General features: G+C 41.9%; 1 protein-coding gene and 1 long non-coding RNA gene across 11 annotated transcripts in view; one reads left to right on the top strand and one right to left on the bottom strand.

Moving 5' to 3' along the window:
* Window positions 1–392: 392 nt before the first annotated feature.
* On the bottom strand, window positions 393–5,321 carry LOC140738573 (uncharacterized). 6 transcript variants are annotated; one of them, XR_012101398.1, is made up of 3 exons: window positions 5,188–5,321; window positions 2,998–3,101; window positions 393–522 (listed from the first exon to the last, which is right to left on the bottom strand). It is a non-coding gene; the product is annotated as an uncharacterized lncRNA (long non-coding RNA). The 6 variants fall into 6 exon arrangements; XR_012101397.1 differs by having other exon boundaries at window positions 2,998–3,126; window positions 5,188–5,256; XR_012101395.1 differs by lacking the exon at window positions 5,188–5,321 and adding an exon at window positions 5,048–5,162.
* Window positions 5,264–17,133, top strand: part of plekhg7 (pleckstrin homology domain containing, family G (with RhoGef domain) member 7) — a 90,507-nt gene continuing 78,637 nt past the window's right edge. For 4 of the 5 annotated variants that reach the window (XR_012101394.1, XM_073066041.1, XM_073066040.1 and 1 more), the window contains exon 1: window positions 5,264–5,394. The gene's annotated coding sequence lies outside the window, so the exon portion shown is untranslated. The remainder of the gene's footprint in view (window positions 5,395–17,133) is intronic. The other variant, XM_073066043.1, reaches the window with a different exon arrangement.

Below are 17,133 nucleotides of genomic sequence, written 5' to 3'. Positions count from 1 at the left end.
TCTAAAACTTTGACAAACTCTATAGAGGCACAGTGGAGTGGAGTGGTATGGAAACACTAATGCTCAGTAATGAAAAAATCTACAAAAGTGGGGGATACAGCTCAGGCTGTTACAGGCAAAGCCTCCCCAACATTGAGCACAGCAACATGAAAGCAGCATCCATCATCAAGGACCCCCCCCCACCCCCCCACACCATCCAGGCCGTGCTCCCTTCTCGCTACTACCATCAGGCAGGAGATACAGGAGCCTTAGGTCCCACAGCACCAGGTTCAGGAACAGTTAATACCCTACATCCATCAGGGTAGCGACCCAGTGTAGATAACTTCACACACCTCAATGCTGAACTGACTCCACAACCTAGAGTCTCACTTTCAAAAACTCGACAACTCGTGTTTTCAGTACAATTTACATGCTTTTTAATTTTTTATTTGCATAACTTGTCCTCTTCTTCCACATTGGTTGCTTGTCAGTCTTTGTTATTTATAGTTCTTCATAAATTCTTTTTTTTTGTACTGTATATGCCTGCAAGACAATGTATCTCAATGAATGGTGACATATATATACTTTGATAATAACTCGACATTGAGCTTGTACTTTGAAGTTGCATTTCAGGTTGTCACATTTTTTGACAATCTGAGGAAGATATAAACAGATCTGATCAAGAGAATTATATCTGGCTCAGTCTCACAATCATGCTTTATCAGGTCGCCTTCCAGAAGTTAAGAAATAGGTGCAAGTAAGAAATTATGATCTGCATAACTTCATTTTCATAACAGTAGACAAACAAACGTTGAGAATTAAGAATATAGAGTCCCTCTGGTCCTCACCTATCACCCTACCAGCCTACAGATCCAACGTATAATCCTCCGTAACTTCCGCCACCTCCTACGGGATCCCACCACCAGCCACATCTTCCCCTCCCCCCCACTCTCAGCTTTCCGCAGGGATCGCTCCCTACGCGACTCCCTTGTCCATTCATCCCCCCCATCCCTCCCCACTGACTGCCCTCCATACACTTATCCCTGTAAACGGAAGAAATGCTACACCTACCCCCACACTTCTTCCCTCACCACCATCCCAGGCCCCAGACAGTCCTTTCAGCTGAGGCACCACTTCACCTGTGAGTCAACTGGGGTGATATACTGTATCCGGTCCTCACGATGTGGCCATTTATACATTGGGGAGACCCGCCGCAGACTGGGAGACCGTTTCGACAAACACCGGCGCTCAGTCCTCCAGCAGTGGCGGGATCTCCCTGTGGCCACACACTTCAATTCCACAGACCACTCCCACTCCGACATGTCTGTCCATGGCCTCCTCTACCGTCAAGATGAGGCCACACGCAGGTCAATGGAGCAATACCTTATCTCCCGCCTAGGTAGCTTCCTACCTGCCGGCATGAACATTCAACTCACAGACCTCCATTGATACCCCTGCCCCCCCTTTCCCCATCCCTATCTATAATTTTAGTCTGGTTCTCTTTCTCTCTCTTTTCCCCCCTCACTATAATCTCCCCCCAGCCCTACCTTTCTTTCTCTTTTATTTCCCATAATTCTCCACCTTCCCCCAGCCCATTTCCCTCCAGCCTATCACTTCCCAGCTCTCTACTTCATCCCTCCCCCCACTTCTTATCCCCCCTCGACCATCCCATGTTACTTCACTCCTGATGAAGGGTTTCGGCCCAAAACGTCGTCACTATCTCCTCCCATAGATGCTGTCTGGTCTGCTGAGTTCTGCCAGCATTTTGTGTTTTTATTGAGAATTAAAGATGCTATTTAGGTCACAGGCACAAGACATATGTTTACTGAAGAGCATTTTCAGGACTAAGAGACAAAGGTTGCAAACTTGCAACAATGATTACCTAATACCATCTTACAAATAAGTTGTTAAATGTATGACTCACATTTCTGCTTATAACAAATGTAAGAAATCAAATGGATCTCTTCAAGGAAATGCCAAGTTCTTCCCAGTGACCTGCCTATACACTCGGTACAGACTTCATCTGTATGTAGTAAAGTGGCCACCGAGTGTATGTTTGAAGTCTTTTGCTGTCGTAGCCCATCCATCTTCAATGTTCAATGTGTTGTGTGTTCAGAGCACACATGGTTATTTGAGTTACTGTCAGCTTCCTGTCAACTTGAACCAGTCTGGCCATAAAGGTTTTTACTCCCTGATGCTGTGAGATGGAGGCAAGAAATAAATTTCCAATTTAAATCTAATTCTAATCTCTGACCTCTTTCATTAACAACGGTTCTTCTTCCACAGGACTTCCGCTCAATGGATGTTCTTTTAGTTTTTCACACCATTCTCTGTAAACTCTAGAGACTGTTGTGTGTGAAAACCCCAGCAGTTTCTGAGATACTCAAGCCACTCCATAAGCACCAACAGTCAATCCACCGTCAAAGTCACTTCCCCATTCTGATGGTTGGTCTGAACAACAACTGGGCCTCTTGACCATGTCGGCATGCTTTTATTATGCACTGAGTTGCTGCCGCATGATTGGCTGATTGGATATTTGCATTAATGTCCCAGGTGTACCTAATAAAGCAGCCACTGAGTGTACTTATCTCTCAACAAATATAAAATAATTCTCATTTTGTTTCTCACATTATCTTCATTGAAATAATTCTATTGGATGGAAAGTCCTCTGGGATGTCCAAACAGTGTGAAAGAATGTCAGTAGTTCTTTCTTCTTATAAGTATCAGATTTAAATGAAACACTCTGGTTCTGTTGGCTGCGTAAGTCTAGGAAAGACAATCTCTGGCCCTGCCAAACGTGTGAGATTGACCATCCTGAAACCCCCGGTTTGTGTGGATGCTGTGTGATTTGTTACCGTTACAAATCCATACCATGAAATAACAGACAGTACACTGCATACAATTAAACAATTGAGCTTTATCATTCTTAATTTGACTAAAGGGTTAGTAAAGAAAAAGCAAAAAAAGAAAAAGGCCCATTTCAATGAAACAATCTAATGTGCACAAGTTGGAGCTCACCGTTTCCCCTTCACCGATCCTCCTTCGATCTCCCCAGGCTGCATCGAATCAGAGAGACCTCCCCTAAATCCGGACATCCCCATTGGATGGATCACATCTCGTATCTTCAACAGTAACCCAAACAAGCAGCTTACACAGAGAACCGAAAAGCATGACAGAGAAAACATATGAACCATGTGAATCAGGGAATTACATAAAATTATTCAATTCTTAATTGCAGCACCAGGAAAAGGGCAAATTCTGCTAACACTCAACAGTTCATCCCATCAAGATATCACAAAACAACTTATGGCCATTGAAGTGCATCTGAAGCTCACTGACTATTGTAGGGAACCTGGGTCTTCACTCTCACAAATAGCAAAGTTAGATCTGAATCAGCACCAACATCATTAGAAAGATTAATTTTGATAAGTGAGTATTTGTCACACTGTCCCAATATTTCTAAATTGCAACAGGTTGTGGCAGGGCTTGTTTTTCTAGTTTAGGTATACCATAAGTCTCACCTCTCCCTCTCTCAGATAAGAATGGAGACAAACTGAGATGGTGTTTCAAACTGTTGAGATGTGACAGTAAAGATACTTAATCATTTTCAAAATCTGTCTGTTTAATAACCAGAGTGCAAGAATGAGTTTCATTGCCAGAAACATTAGTTTTGGTGTTATAATTAGTTATAAGCATATTCAGCTCTTTGAGCTCTGTCTGATTGATCCATGCTTCAGATCCATTAATCTGCTTCATCTTTCTCACAAAATCTGACTCTCTTGATTTTTTGACATCTTCATTTGAATTCTATATCCATGTGTAAGCTGCTTCTGATTTCACTTTTAAATGTCCCGAATTGTTATTTTAGACCACAAGACCATGAGCCATAGGAGCAGAATTAGGCCATTCAGCCCATCTAGTCCTCCCTGCCGCTCCATCATGGCTAATTTATTATCCCTCTGAACCCCATTTTCCTGCCTTTTTCCCATAACTTTTAATGCCTTAACTAATCAAAAACCTATCAGCCACTATTTAAAATATAACCAATTTAGCCTCCACAGCTGTCTGTGTTGATAAATTTCACAGATTCACGACCCTCGAACTAGAGAAATTCCTCTTCATTTCTGTTCTAAATCGATGTCCCTCAATTCTGATGCTGTCCCCTCTTAGTCATATACTCCCACTCTATCTAGGCCTTTCAATATTCAGTAAGTTTCAATGAGGTACCACTGCCCCCTCCCCCATTCATCTAAATCTCCAGTGAGTACAGGCACAGTGTAATCAAACACTACTCATAAGTTAACCCTTTCATTCCTGGAATCACTTGTGAACCTCCTCTGGACACTCTCCAATGATAGCACAACTCTTCATAGATAGGGGACTCAAAACTGCTCACAATACTCCGTGCATTCTGACCAATATCTTATAAAGCCTCAGCATCACACCCTTCCTCTTATATTCTAGAGAAGATGATACAAAATACTTACTAAGTGCATCTACCATTTCTTTGTCCCCATTACTACACCTCCAGCATCATCTTCCAGCAGTCCAATGTCCATTCTTGCCTTTTACTGTATATATCAGACAAAAATTCTGATATCCTCTTTTATGATATTGGCAACCTTACCTTCGTACTTCATTGTTTTCTCTCCTTATGGCTTTTTAATTGCCTTCTGTTGGTTTTTAAAAGCTTTCCAATCCTGCTGCTCTCTCATGCCTCAGTAATTCCGTTTACTCCACTGTAATGCTGATAGATTTCACTCTAACTCTGCTTCTCAAGCTGCAGGGTGAATGCTATCATATTAGCTCTAAATGTTCATATTGCTTTGGTCTGCAAAACCTGATAGACAATTTGTTTCTGTTTAGAAGGTGTACGACATGATTAACTTTTAGTCGCTCAGGTAGGCTGGGGACAGAAACGGATCGTAAAATAACAAACAGCTGAACACAGTTCGGCGAGAGAAGGGAGCATTCGGAGCAGTGGGCGGTATCATTGCATCAAAAATAGGCAAAGGAGAGACGAACGAAAAGGATTAAGTGGCACAATCGGGCATTGTGTAACCGATACCTTGCTTCCTGTAAGTGACACGAAAAAATCAGAAATATTGCAAAGCAGATAGTGAAGTGGGTCATTTGAACGGTGACGCTGATAGAGTTGCCTCAGCGGGAGTTCATAACCAGTACAAAGGTCTAGTAGTTGCTGTTTACCTGCAGTTTGTCGCAGATGAGCAGCAGAGCGTTGCCAAGTGAACTGGCGGCGGACTCAATCTCCTGTTACCGCCCCTTTCGCCCAGTCCCCTCCCTCTATCTCCTGGCTCCAGCCCAGCCCAGTCTCGGACTCGCCGCCGCTTCCCCCTCGTCCGAGATTCTCTGCTACGAAGCCGAGACGGAGTCAGGAGCGGCAGTCGGATCGAGGTTTGTGGATCTTACCGATTTGTATAAAAGTGCTTTAAAAAGACAAATTGTCAAAACGATTAGGTTACGAAATGCTAGATAATCTGTGCTTTATGCTTAATCTCTGTCATTTGTGGTTTTGTTCAGGGTCAGGGTAAAGAGCGGGGTTTACTAGCCAGTTTAAACAGATAGTTGGCTGGAGCTAGTCTGAGAACTGCTCCCCCAAACCATCCACGGAGCCACCCCTGCTGTGTCACAGGGCTGCGGCACCGATCTCCACTCCAGCCTATTGAGTAGTGGTCCTCACAGTGCAGGTGAGGGACATGATAAACACGGAGTTCGCTCGGGCGTCCGGGACAGCGTTTACCTACCCACATCACTGTCACAATAACTGACCATCATCACGTTTTCGAAGTTTATTTATTGTCAGAGTACATGTACGTCACCATCTACAACCCTGAGATTCATTTTCTTGCGGCAATTCTCAATAAATCCAACAAGCATGGTAGAGTCAGTGATAGATCGCTCCGACAAGGACAGCCGCAGACAACAAACTGTGAAAATGCAGAAAGAAAGAAAATAAATTCATAAACTAACAAATAAATATCGAGAACATGAGACGAAGAGTCATTGAGAGTGAATCCATAGATTGTGGGAACAGTTAGTGACGGGACATGTGACCCCCTCTGGTTCAAGAGCCTGATGTTTGAGGGATTGAACTTATTCCTGAACCTGGGGCTGCGAGTCCGGAGGCTCCTGTGCCTTGTTCCCGATGGCAGCAGCGAGAAGAGAGCGTGTCCTGGGTGGTAGGGTCCCTGATGGTGGATGTTACAGTGCTCTGCGTCGATGTGCTAGAAGCACACGGGAAAGGCCCTTGGGAATTATTCCATTGTTGTGTCCATTTTCATTTTCTACCGATTGTTTTCTTGAGCTAAACATGTTTGTAGCTGATTTTATTTTAGAAACATTGAATCTTTTTGCAAGAAGGATCATGCAAGAAGATTTAATGTTATCACTATGATGTTTGCTATCAATTATTGCTTTGGGGCTAGTTCTGGGATACTAAGTGAAGTGGAGTGGTTCCTGTTGTAAACAACAGGTCCAGAGTGGAACTTAGATAAGTTCAGCTTCAGCATTTTATCTGCATAAAGCACAGCCAACTGACCGCCAAACAGATCCTATTCTTTGGACACCCATACTGTATGTATCTTCTTGAGCAGGTAGTGTCATAATGTGAATGCAGCCTCAGTGATGAATTGGTTGGAGGAGGTGTGCCTTGGGTTGTCCTATGACCTGGATTTGCACTGACTGCTTTCCTCACAGCCTTGGTAGCTGCTAGTTTCTGGCAGCCCTTCCAGGCAGTTTGGAAATGCACGCTCTGGTGTTGTGGCATTTGTTCTCTCAGATGCTCCCTGTAGGCTGATGTAAAAACTCCAGAGATCTAAAGATTGGCTTTATTTGTCACATGTACACTGTAACATACAGCAAAATACATCATTCCTATCAATGACTAACACAGTCCGAGGATTGTGCCGGGGCCACGTCAGCATAGCCTGCCCGTGCTTACTAAACCTAACCTGTATCTGGAATCTGGAAGCACCCAGAGAAAACCCATGCGGTCACTGGGAGAATGTACAAACTCCTTACAGACAGCAGTGGGAATTGAACAATAATCGCTGGAGATGTACTGGTGTTGCACTAGCTGCTACACTATCGTGCTGCAGGAATGGTGGAAGGTGAGGTCCCATGAAGCCAAAGAGAGCTTTGAAATCGTGGTGGGTAGATTTGAAATGGTCTCGGATGTAGGTAGCCAAGGGTGGAGGCTGAAGATTGTTATCAGTGTGGAGATTGGTGACTTGTGCCACAGGGGCCGGTGTTGGGACCCTTGTTGTTTGTTATTTCTATACAACATCTGGATACAAATGCACAAGGCCTGCTCAGCAAGTTTGCAAAGGTCACAAAATGAGGTGTTGTCGTTGATAATCAAGGAGGTTATCCTTGAAGTGGGCTGAGGACTGGCAAATGGATTTTAATACAGATAAGTGTGAGGTAAAGCGTTTTGGAAAATCAAACCAAAGCAGGACGTGTCCTGTAAATAGTAGAGCACTATAAAGCATACTGGAACAGAGACTTTGAAGTGTAAGAGCATAGCTTGTTGAAAGTAGCATCATGGGTAGACAGGGGCATTTAGCACACTGTCCTTCGTCAGTCACAGCACTGAGTACAGGATCTGGGCCTCAATGCCCCCTTGTGCAATTGGATCCTGGATTTCCTCACTTGTAGACCTCAGTCAGTTCAGATTGGTAAAAACAATCTCCATCAGCACAGGAGCACCACAGGGATGTGTACTTAGCCCCTGCTCAACTCGCTTTACACCTATCAAAGGTGGTTTAATTTAAATATGTCTGACCAATGTTTTCGATGTAGGCAAGAAATTGGTACTTTTTTACATTCTACCTGGTCCTGTTTTAAAATTCAACCATTTTGGATAAATTTAAGACTTTTATTGGAACAAATTATTGGAGTACAACTCCCACATAGTCCATTATTATTTTTATTAGGAGACATTGAAGGGACAATACCAAAACTTAAATTGAACAAGTATCAGAAAAAATTTATAAAAATTGCATTGGCAGTAGCCAAAAAAGTTATCGCAGTTAGTTGGAAATCTGATTTATATTTAACTATGGATCATTGGAACAATGAAATACATAGTTGTATTCCATTTGAAAAAATTACGTATAATCTAAGAAATGAATATGATATATTTTTGAAAATTTGGCTCCCATACTTACAAAAGATAGGATTAAATACACAGGTCCTTTGAAGATAAAATCATAGTAATTGGGGAAAGTAAAAATAAATATCAAAATTATTTTGAACTCCATGGAGCATGTGGGGGTCCTCCGATATCCAGGCAATCTTTTTCTTCTTTCTTTCTTTTTTTTTTCTTTCTTTTCTTTAAATAAAGGTTAAGGGGGGGAGGGTTAAGGGGAGGGGGAGGGTCAACATTATTTTTCTTACTATTTTATTATCACATTTATTCCTTGTAATTTCTAAAATTTAATTTAAAAAAAGGTGGTGATGAATCAGCATACAGGAGAGAGACTGAGTGGTGTAATAACAACAACCTCTCACTCAATGTAAATAAGACCAAAGAACTGATTGCAGGCTTCAGGAGAGGGAAACCAGAGGTCCATGAGCCAGTAATCATCAGAGGATCAGAGGTGGAGAGGGTCAGTAACTTTAAATTCCTGGGTATCAGTATCTCAGAGGACCTGTCCTGCACCCCTCATATGAATATAATTGTGAAGAAAGCACGTCAGTGCCTCTTCTTCCTCAGGAGTCTGCCAAGGTTTGGCATCGAAAACCTTGGCAAACTTCTATAGGTGTGTGGTGGAAAGTGTGCTGACTGGCTGCATTACGGCCTGGTATGGGAACACCAATACCTTTGAGCAGAAAATCCTACAAAAGGTAATGACCTCAGCCCAGTCCATCACAGGTAATTCCCTCCCAACTATTGAGCACATCTACATAAAATATTGGCATAGAAAAGCAGCATCCATCATCAAAGATCCTCACCACCCAGGCCATGCTCTTTTCTCGCTGCTGCCATCAGGTACAGGAGCCCCAGGACGCACACCACCAGGTCCAAGAACAGTTTCCATCCCTCAACCATTGGGCTCTTGAACAAAAGGGGATAACTACGCTCATCCAAGGACTCATTTAAAGATTCTCTTATATTGTTATTTAAAGCCTGTTATTTATTGCTATATATTTATATCTGTATTTGCACAGTTTGTTTAGTTTATAGTTCATAATGTTTACAGTTATTGTGCTATGGATTTGCTAAGTATGCCCACAGAAAAAAGAATTTCAGGGTTGTGTGTAGTGACACGAATGTACTCTGATAATACATTTTTGAACTTTGAACTTTGATATTATGTAGTAGTTGTACAAATTTTTGGTGAGACCACATTTGGAGTACTGCATACAGTTTTGGTCACCCTGTTATAGGAATATATGCGGTTAAACTGGAAAAAGTGCAGAAAAGATTTAGAAGGATATTGCCAGGACTGAAGGGCCCAAGTTACAGGGAGACAGTAAAAGGCTATGTCTTCATTCCTTGGAACACAGGAGAATGAAGCATATTTAAAATTAAGATTATGAGAGGCAGTAGATAAGGTGGACAGTAACAGTCTTCCCCAGGGCAAAAAAGTCCAAAGCTAGGGAGCATAGATTTAGGGTGAGAGGGGAAAGAACTAAAAGGGACAAGAGGGTCAACTTTTTTCACACAGTGGAAGGTGAGTAGATCGAATGAGCTGCCTGAAGAAGAGGTGGAAGGCTGGATTCGAAGCTATGTGTACTAGTTTTTAGGACACAAAGATTAATGTCTACAGTCAAACTCAGGAGAAAAATCTCAGTGATGAAAGAAGTATCTGTGACCAAGTCTAGTCATCATGTTTGTCAAGTTTTGATTTTCAAGTTTATTGTCCTGGGCATACGTACGCTGGGTATAAATGCCATAAAATTAGATTTTTGCAAATGCAGCACAGTAAATTACAAACATAACAACATAAGTTGCATCAAGCTAAATTAACATAAATTATGCATGCATGACAGAATATCAGAAGAAAATGAAGGAACATTAGTGCAAGTTGAGGAAAATATAATTTGAGGTGGAATCGGGGCTTTTCATGTTGTTTTGAGAACCTGATGCCAGTGAAGGAGAAACAGTTTTTGAACCATGAGGTGTGGGTCTTCTGGCTCCTATAGCTCCTGCTGAGGGAAGCAATGAGAAGGCCCTGATGGTGGCAATGAGAAGATCCTGATGGTGGCAATGAGAAGGTCCTGATGGTGGCAATGAGAAGGTCCTGATGGTGGCAATGAGAAGGTCCTGATGGTGGCAATGAGAAGGTCCTGATGGTGGCATTGAGAAGATCCTGATGGTGGCAATGAGAAGGTCCTGATGGTGGCAATGAGAAGATCCTGATGGTGGCATTGAGAAGGTCCTGATGGTGGCAATGAGAAGGTCCTGATGGTGGCATTTAGAAGGTCCTGATGGTGGCAATGAGAAGGTCCTGATGGTGGGAATCTTAAATGATGGATATTACCTTCATCAGTCATTGCCTGCTGTAGATGTCCTTGCTGGTGGGAAGAGTTATACCTTAATGGAACAGGCTGAGACCACCTCTTGTGGTCCTGTACATTAGAGTTCCTGTACCAATATGTGATGCAACTGGTCAGAAAGCTTCCAACTGTACATCTGTAAACATTTGTCAGAGTCTCTGATGACAGGCCAAATCAATTTAAACTTCTGTGCTAGTCTGCCATCTTCATGGTTGCATCTGTGTTTTGGGCTTGGATAGATCCTCTGAGTTGTTGACACTCAGGGATGTGGAGCTTGTCATCCTATCCACCGTAAGCCCTTCAATGAGGACAGGTGCATATTTGCCTGACTTCACCTTCCTAAAGTCCACAATCACTTCCTTAAACATTCAGATCAAGGTTGTCATTTCGGGACCTATTGACTTTTCTCATTCACCTCCTCATCACCAAGCGTGATTCTGCCAACACCAATATCACCAGCAAATTTGTAGATGTCTTTGGAGCTCTGCTTAGCCGCAGAATAATAGAGATAGAGAAAGTAGAGCCTACAGCCCAGAGGTGCACCAGTATTGATGGTTAGTGACAAGGAGATGATGAGATGATTGTCATTTGCATGTGTATACACAAATAGAATGAAAAACTTGATTGCAGCAGCATTACAGACACAATATTCAGAAGGAAGACATAAATTATATAAGCAAGAGCACAATTTGAACAGAAAGCCAAAATCTCTTATAGTGCAAGGTGATCAAGCTCTCTTCTGAGGAGATACAGGAATCTGAAGAACAGCTTCTTCCACTCTGCCATCAGATTTCTCAATGGATCATGACCTCATGAACACTTCCTCAGTACTTTTGCTCTCCTTTGCACTATTTATTTAATTTTAATATATTTTCTTATCATGATTTATAGTATATTTTATGAATTGCACTGTACTGCTGCTGCAATCAATGAATTTCATGACGTACGTCAATAATAATAAACCTGATTCTGATATTGGTGCTACATCAAGGAAGTGATTAGAGTTGTGCAGGTTGGTTCAAGAACTATATGGCTGAAAGGAAGTAGCTCTTCTTCAAGCTGTTAGTGTGGGACTTCAGGCTTCTTTACCAAGGACAAACTATAATCTTTATATTGACTGAGGAGCTGGTGGACTGTTAATATGCTGTCAATATGTGGCATACGCACATCTCGGGGACTGGAGCAGTTCTGAAGCACCTTCTGGCAATTAAATGCTGGCTGAGCCTGCAAAGTCCACATCATTTGAATAAATATTGTAAAAAAAAAATCATTGTAACCTAGAGCAGTTTATGAACATAAACTATGACAGAATATGATTTTTTGCCTCGGTTGAATTCTGTATTTGGATCCTTTAATGTTGAAACCATTATGTGAGTGGTTATATAGCCAGGGTTACACAAGATTGTCATTAGACAATCAACTATTTAATAACTATTAAAGTATTTAATAACTTGAAATGTAATCTGCACCATCTCTATCGCCATGAGCTTAAAGCTGTAGCACTCTGAGAGGTGCTTGGGAACTTTGAGTTTATGTGGTAAACTGAAAAGGCTATTTGCTGTTCAGATCCATGAGAGAGATATAGAATTGATTGTTAGTCAAAATTACCCTTTTCTCACCTTTGATCATTTGTTTAGGTGCTGTTCTATTTAATTGGCACCAGGCTCTTTAGAGAAAAGCTATTTAATGTCTCTTTAAAGATACTGAAGTGAAAGCTGTATTTGGATGGCCAAGCATCCCACGCGGTTGTTCATTAGGGAATGGCTCTTAATCTAAAGTGATAAATTTAGACTGGCCTTTGCATCAGTAAGTAATCACATTTGGTTTGACTTTATAGTTTTGCATTTGACCATAGCAGTAACTAGTGCCTGTAGTTGTTGGAAAGCTTTTGGAATGTCAAAAAGTAAGTCATTCTCTAGAATTCTTTGCTTATGTAGTCATTATGTCAGAATTGAATCAGGTTTATTATCACCGGCATGTGTCGTAAAATTTGTTATGTAGCCCTATGGGCCACCTATTTCAGTAATCTGTGATTTTCATGATGCTGGCGTTGGGAGACCCAGCAGTGAATGTCAGTAAGAGTGAAAATGCACTCTATTTTATTTACGCTTCTCCTTATTATCTTAAACTTCAGTCAAATCACAGTAGCTTAAATTCCGAAGAGGATAGCTAGTTTTGATGATCCCTCCTTGCATTCTAATGCTTGCTGCACTCAGTTTCAAACCAAATATCCTTCCTATGGTGTGATGCCCAATAGTTGTTCATGGTACACCAGAACTATACTACTGTACTCCATCCACTAGATAGAAGGATTACCTCTCAGTAAGAAACTGGAGTTAGTTTCTATTTCTGACATTTTTGTGAACCCCAGCCATAAATAATTCCTCTTCCCCATCACCCAAAGTCTCTGGGCATCTTCTGATTTGGCATTTCCTGCTTTCAGTTTCCCACTACTTAGGAAGCACTGTGTCTGTGATGTTTTTAGGTTGAAAATGGATAATCTCATAATCACATGGGTTCAGATCCATTGACTGCAATTTTTCCCCACTTGCTCTGTCTGCTAAAACCCCTTTTGTAACTTTGTTTCCCTTCACAAATATTTACAGTTCTGTCTCATTTAGCATTATTAATGAACTTGGATGTGTGGCCCCTTTTCCCATCACACCATTTATAAACATGGTTACGATGCATCCTGCCAAGCAGTGAAAGGCAGCTAACGCTGTTCCTTTCTCCATAGATGCTGTCTGACCTTCTGAGCACCTCCAACATTTTTTCTTTAGTGATAGGTCTGTAAACTGAGTACTTGCCTTTAACCTTCCTTCTGTATGTTTACTCTGTTGTCTTCAATTTTTAAATCTAATATTTATTAATGACATAGGAGCCTTATTGAGTCTGTCTATGTTGGCTTTCAGAGCGACTCCATCAGATCCATTCTCCCACATTTTCTCTTAAGTTATTCACTCTCACCTTCCCATTGACTTCCCCTGAATCACCAACCACCCTCCTACCTTGGGAGTAATTTACACTGATTTATTAGTGACCTATCAACCTGCATGACATTGCAACCCACAGAGGAAACCCACATGGTCATAGAAGAACGTGAAAACTCCACAACGACAGCATAGAGGTCAGGATTGAACCAGGCTGCTGGAGCTGTCAGGCTCCACCACAGAGCCGTCCACCCCTTTCTTTTATCTTCATTTTTATTTAACGTTGCCTGCTGGACGTCCTCTGCTGCCTACTTCAATCACCTATTCAAGATATTGTGTCAGGTTAGTCATCTTGATCTGAAACCCCTAGGCCAACCATGCTGAGCAGCAGGAACTTTTCAAAGTATTCTGTCACTTTAGCTGCAGGATCTAGTTGTGAGGCAGACTGAAAATCAGGTTGAGTGGTGCCACAACAACAACCTCTCACTTGACATCAGCGCAATCAAAGGGCTGATTGTTGACCACAGAAGGAAGAAACCAGAGGTCCATAAGCCAATCGCCAATTGAGGAACGGAGGTGGAGAGGGTCAGTAACTTTAAATTCCTTGGCATCAACATATCCTGGGACCAGCGCATAAGTCTCATCACAAAGAAAGCACAAGAATGCCTCTACATTGCATAGATTTGGCATGAGACCAAAACCGTGACAAACTTCTGTGAATGCATAGTGGAGCACATCCTAACTGGTTGCATCATGGCCTACTATGGAAATGCCAATGCTCTGGACAGAAAAGTCTTTAGAAAGTTGTGGATACAGCCTAGTCCATCACAGGCAAAGCACCTCCCCCCCCCCCCCCCCCCACCCATCATTGAGCACATTTACACGGAGCATTGCCATCAAGGACTCCCACCATCCACATCATGCTCTCTCCTCGCTACTACCACTGGGCAGGAGGTGCAGAAGCCCAGGGTCCCAACCCAGTAGGTCCAGGACCAGTTATTCCCTTCAACCATTAGACTCCTGAGCCAATGTGGTTAACCTCACTCACCACTGCTCTGAACTGATTTTGAGATCTGCAGTCTCACTTTCAAAGACTCTTTACGACTCATGTTCTCAGTATTACTTTTATTTGTGCAGTTTGTCTTTCGCACACCGGTTTTTGTCAGCCTTTGTTTTATGTATAGTTTTTTGTAAAAATCTGTTGTATTTCTTTATTTTCTTGTAAATGCCTGCAAAAAATTGAATCTTAAGAGAGAATATGATAACATATATGTACTTACAAAGTAAATTCACTTTGAACGTGAACTCTGAAGGGTAATTGATCTCGGCAATGCATTTAACTAATTTTTCTTCATTTCATTGTATATTTGTTTCAAATGATTTAATGCATTTTAAAATATTTTCCACTATTCAAATTAATTTCAGCTATTTTAAATGCAGAAATGGTGAGCTAAGCATTTGACGCGAGGTCACTGAGAGCTGCACAGTCATGAAAGTTAATGCAGTCAAAGGGCTGACCAGGCTGGGGTTCGTGTGGGGAGGGCAGTGAACTTGGACAATGATGGACAGTGATCCAGGCATAGCACGAACCTCAATGCCATAATGGTGCAACAGGCAGACGACCAGGCAATCTGTAAGTACGAGATTCTGCAGATGCTGGCAATCCAGAGTAACACACTCAAAATGCTGGAGGATCATGCTGCAGGCAGCATTCCAATGAAGGGTCTTAGCCCAAAATATTGGCTGTTTATTCCTCTCCATTGACGTTGCCTGACTTGCTGAGTTCCTCCAGCATTTTGTGTAACCAGACAAACTACCCAGTGGGTACCTGGGGTGGTGGTAGTGGCAGATACATTGGGGAATGTTTAAGAAATGTTTAGATAGGCACATGAATGAGGGAAATGGACAGTGTGTAGCAGAAGGGATTAATTTAGTTGGCAATTTGAATACTAATTGAATTGGTTTGTTACAATTTTATGGGCTGAAGGGCCTGTTTCTGTACTGTTCAATGCAAAGGAATATTTAGTACTGCACTAAACCAATATACACTTGTAAAAGACTAAAGCTTAATTATATATTGATGAGCAAATGAAGCTTTTAACAAAAAAGGAATGCAAGCATCTATCTAGTCTTTTTGACCTCGGGATATCTCAGAGCACTTCACTGTCAATCAAAAAGCAAGTGCTATTTCACTGTAAGAATTGACATGCAGCAAGTTTCAGCTGTGTAATGATGCCATGAGGGCTGTTTGTGATTCAAAGTTCAAAGTAAATTTTATTATCAAAGTAAATACATCACCATATACAGCCCTGAGATTCATTTTTATGGGCATACTCAACAAATCTATAAATAATAACTCAAACAGAATCAATAAAGACCACCCAGCTAGGGTGTTCAACCAAAGTGCCGATGACAACAAACTGTGCGAGTACAAAGAGAAGAAACAATAATAATGAATAAACAATAAATGTCGAGAACATGAGATGGAGAGTCCTTGCAAGTGATTGTGATTGCCCTGCTATTTCACATTGGCCATTGCACTTTATCTGCAAGTACAGCTCTCTGTTGACACGGTGCTATTATGCTGTCTAAGCTGCACGCAGGGTTTTGCATTCGGACTTTAACCTTCCAACCTGGAGTTGATTTAGCAATTGCTCAGCCAAAGTGGTAAAAAGAGCTATTACTAAATTCAGCCATCTCCCTCTACTTGCAGCATACCTGCAGAGTGTGAAGGTAGCAGAAGCCGGGAATAAAATCATGAATGAAAATCTCAGAAGGAAATTGGTTCAATCCAGGGGATTAGAGAGATAAAAAGATCAGATCAAGTCTTTATCATGAGCAAGATAATGAATAGTAAACACTTTCTTTTCTTATTAACAGTGAATTAAAAATACTTCCCTTAACTATGGCATAAATAACGTAGAAGATAAAACACTACAGCTCCGGAAAAGGCCATTTGGCTCACGATGTCTGTGCTGAACACAAAGCCAAATTAAACTAGATCTCTTCTTCTCACACTTAATTGTTGCTATTGTACCTGCTTCCATGACTACACTTGACAGCTGGTTTCACACCCCCCACCCCCTGGAAAAAAGCTTGTCCTGCAGATCCACTCTAAACTTCCTCCCTCTCACCTTAAGTTTGCTGAGGAAAATCAGCGACTTCTCAACTTCTTGCTGTGACGTGGGGTGGGTTGTGTGCTGTGTAGTGGTATGAAAGTCTGTAGTGTCCCTTCATGCCTGCAGTGCGTGGATTGGGTACTTTATTGATGGTTGGTACATTAAACAAATTGCATAGTCAGTTGTGAAAGAAAGGAGGGCCAGAATTTCTTCAGAACATGGACACACTCCGGTTTTGGCTGGGGCCTTGATAATCTGATATTCTTTCACATCCACACTCCAATGACTTGTGTGGAGTATGATAAGCCCCCATTCAGAACTGCAATCAGAGACCTTTCCTAGAAAATCTACGTGGGGAGGGGAGACAGTGAGAAATAGGAAGGGATCGTGGATGGGACATTAGGGACACAGGGACAGATAGGATACTGATGGGGTGTATGATGGCCAACGGTGTCTACAGGAAGTTCATAAAATGGAAGCTGCTCTAAGAATCATGGAAGAGGGGTTGAGGTTGAGAGAGAATTCTGAAATGATTGTGGGGAAGGGGACCGGACCTGATTGAGGGTGGAAGGAGATGATGG

Source organism: Hemitrygon akajei, chromosome 14, assembly GCF_048418815.1.
Source record: "Hemitrygon akajei chromosome 14, sHemAka1.3, whole genome shotgun sequence".
NCBI lineage: Eukaryota > Metazoa > Chordata > Chondrichthyes > Myliobatiformes > Dasyatidae > Hemitrygon > Hemitrygon akajei.
Note: the sequence above shows the minus strand (reverse complement) of the source record. Positions and strands in the feature narration are given on the sequence as shown.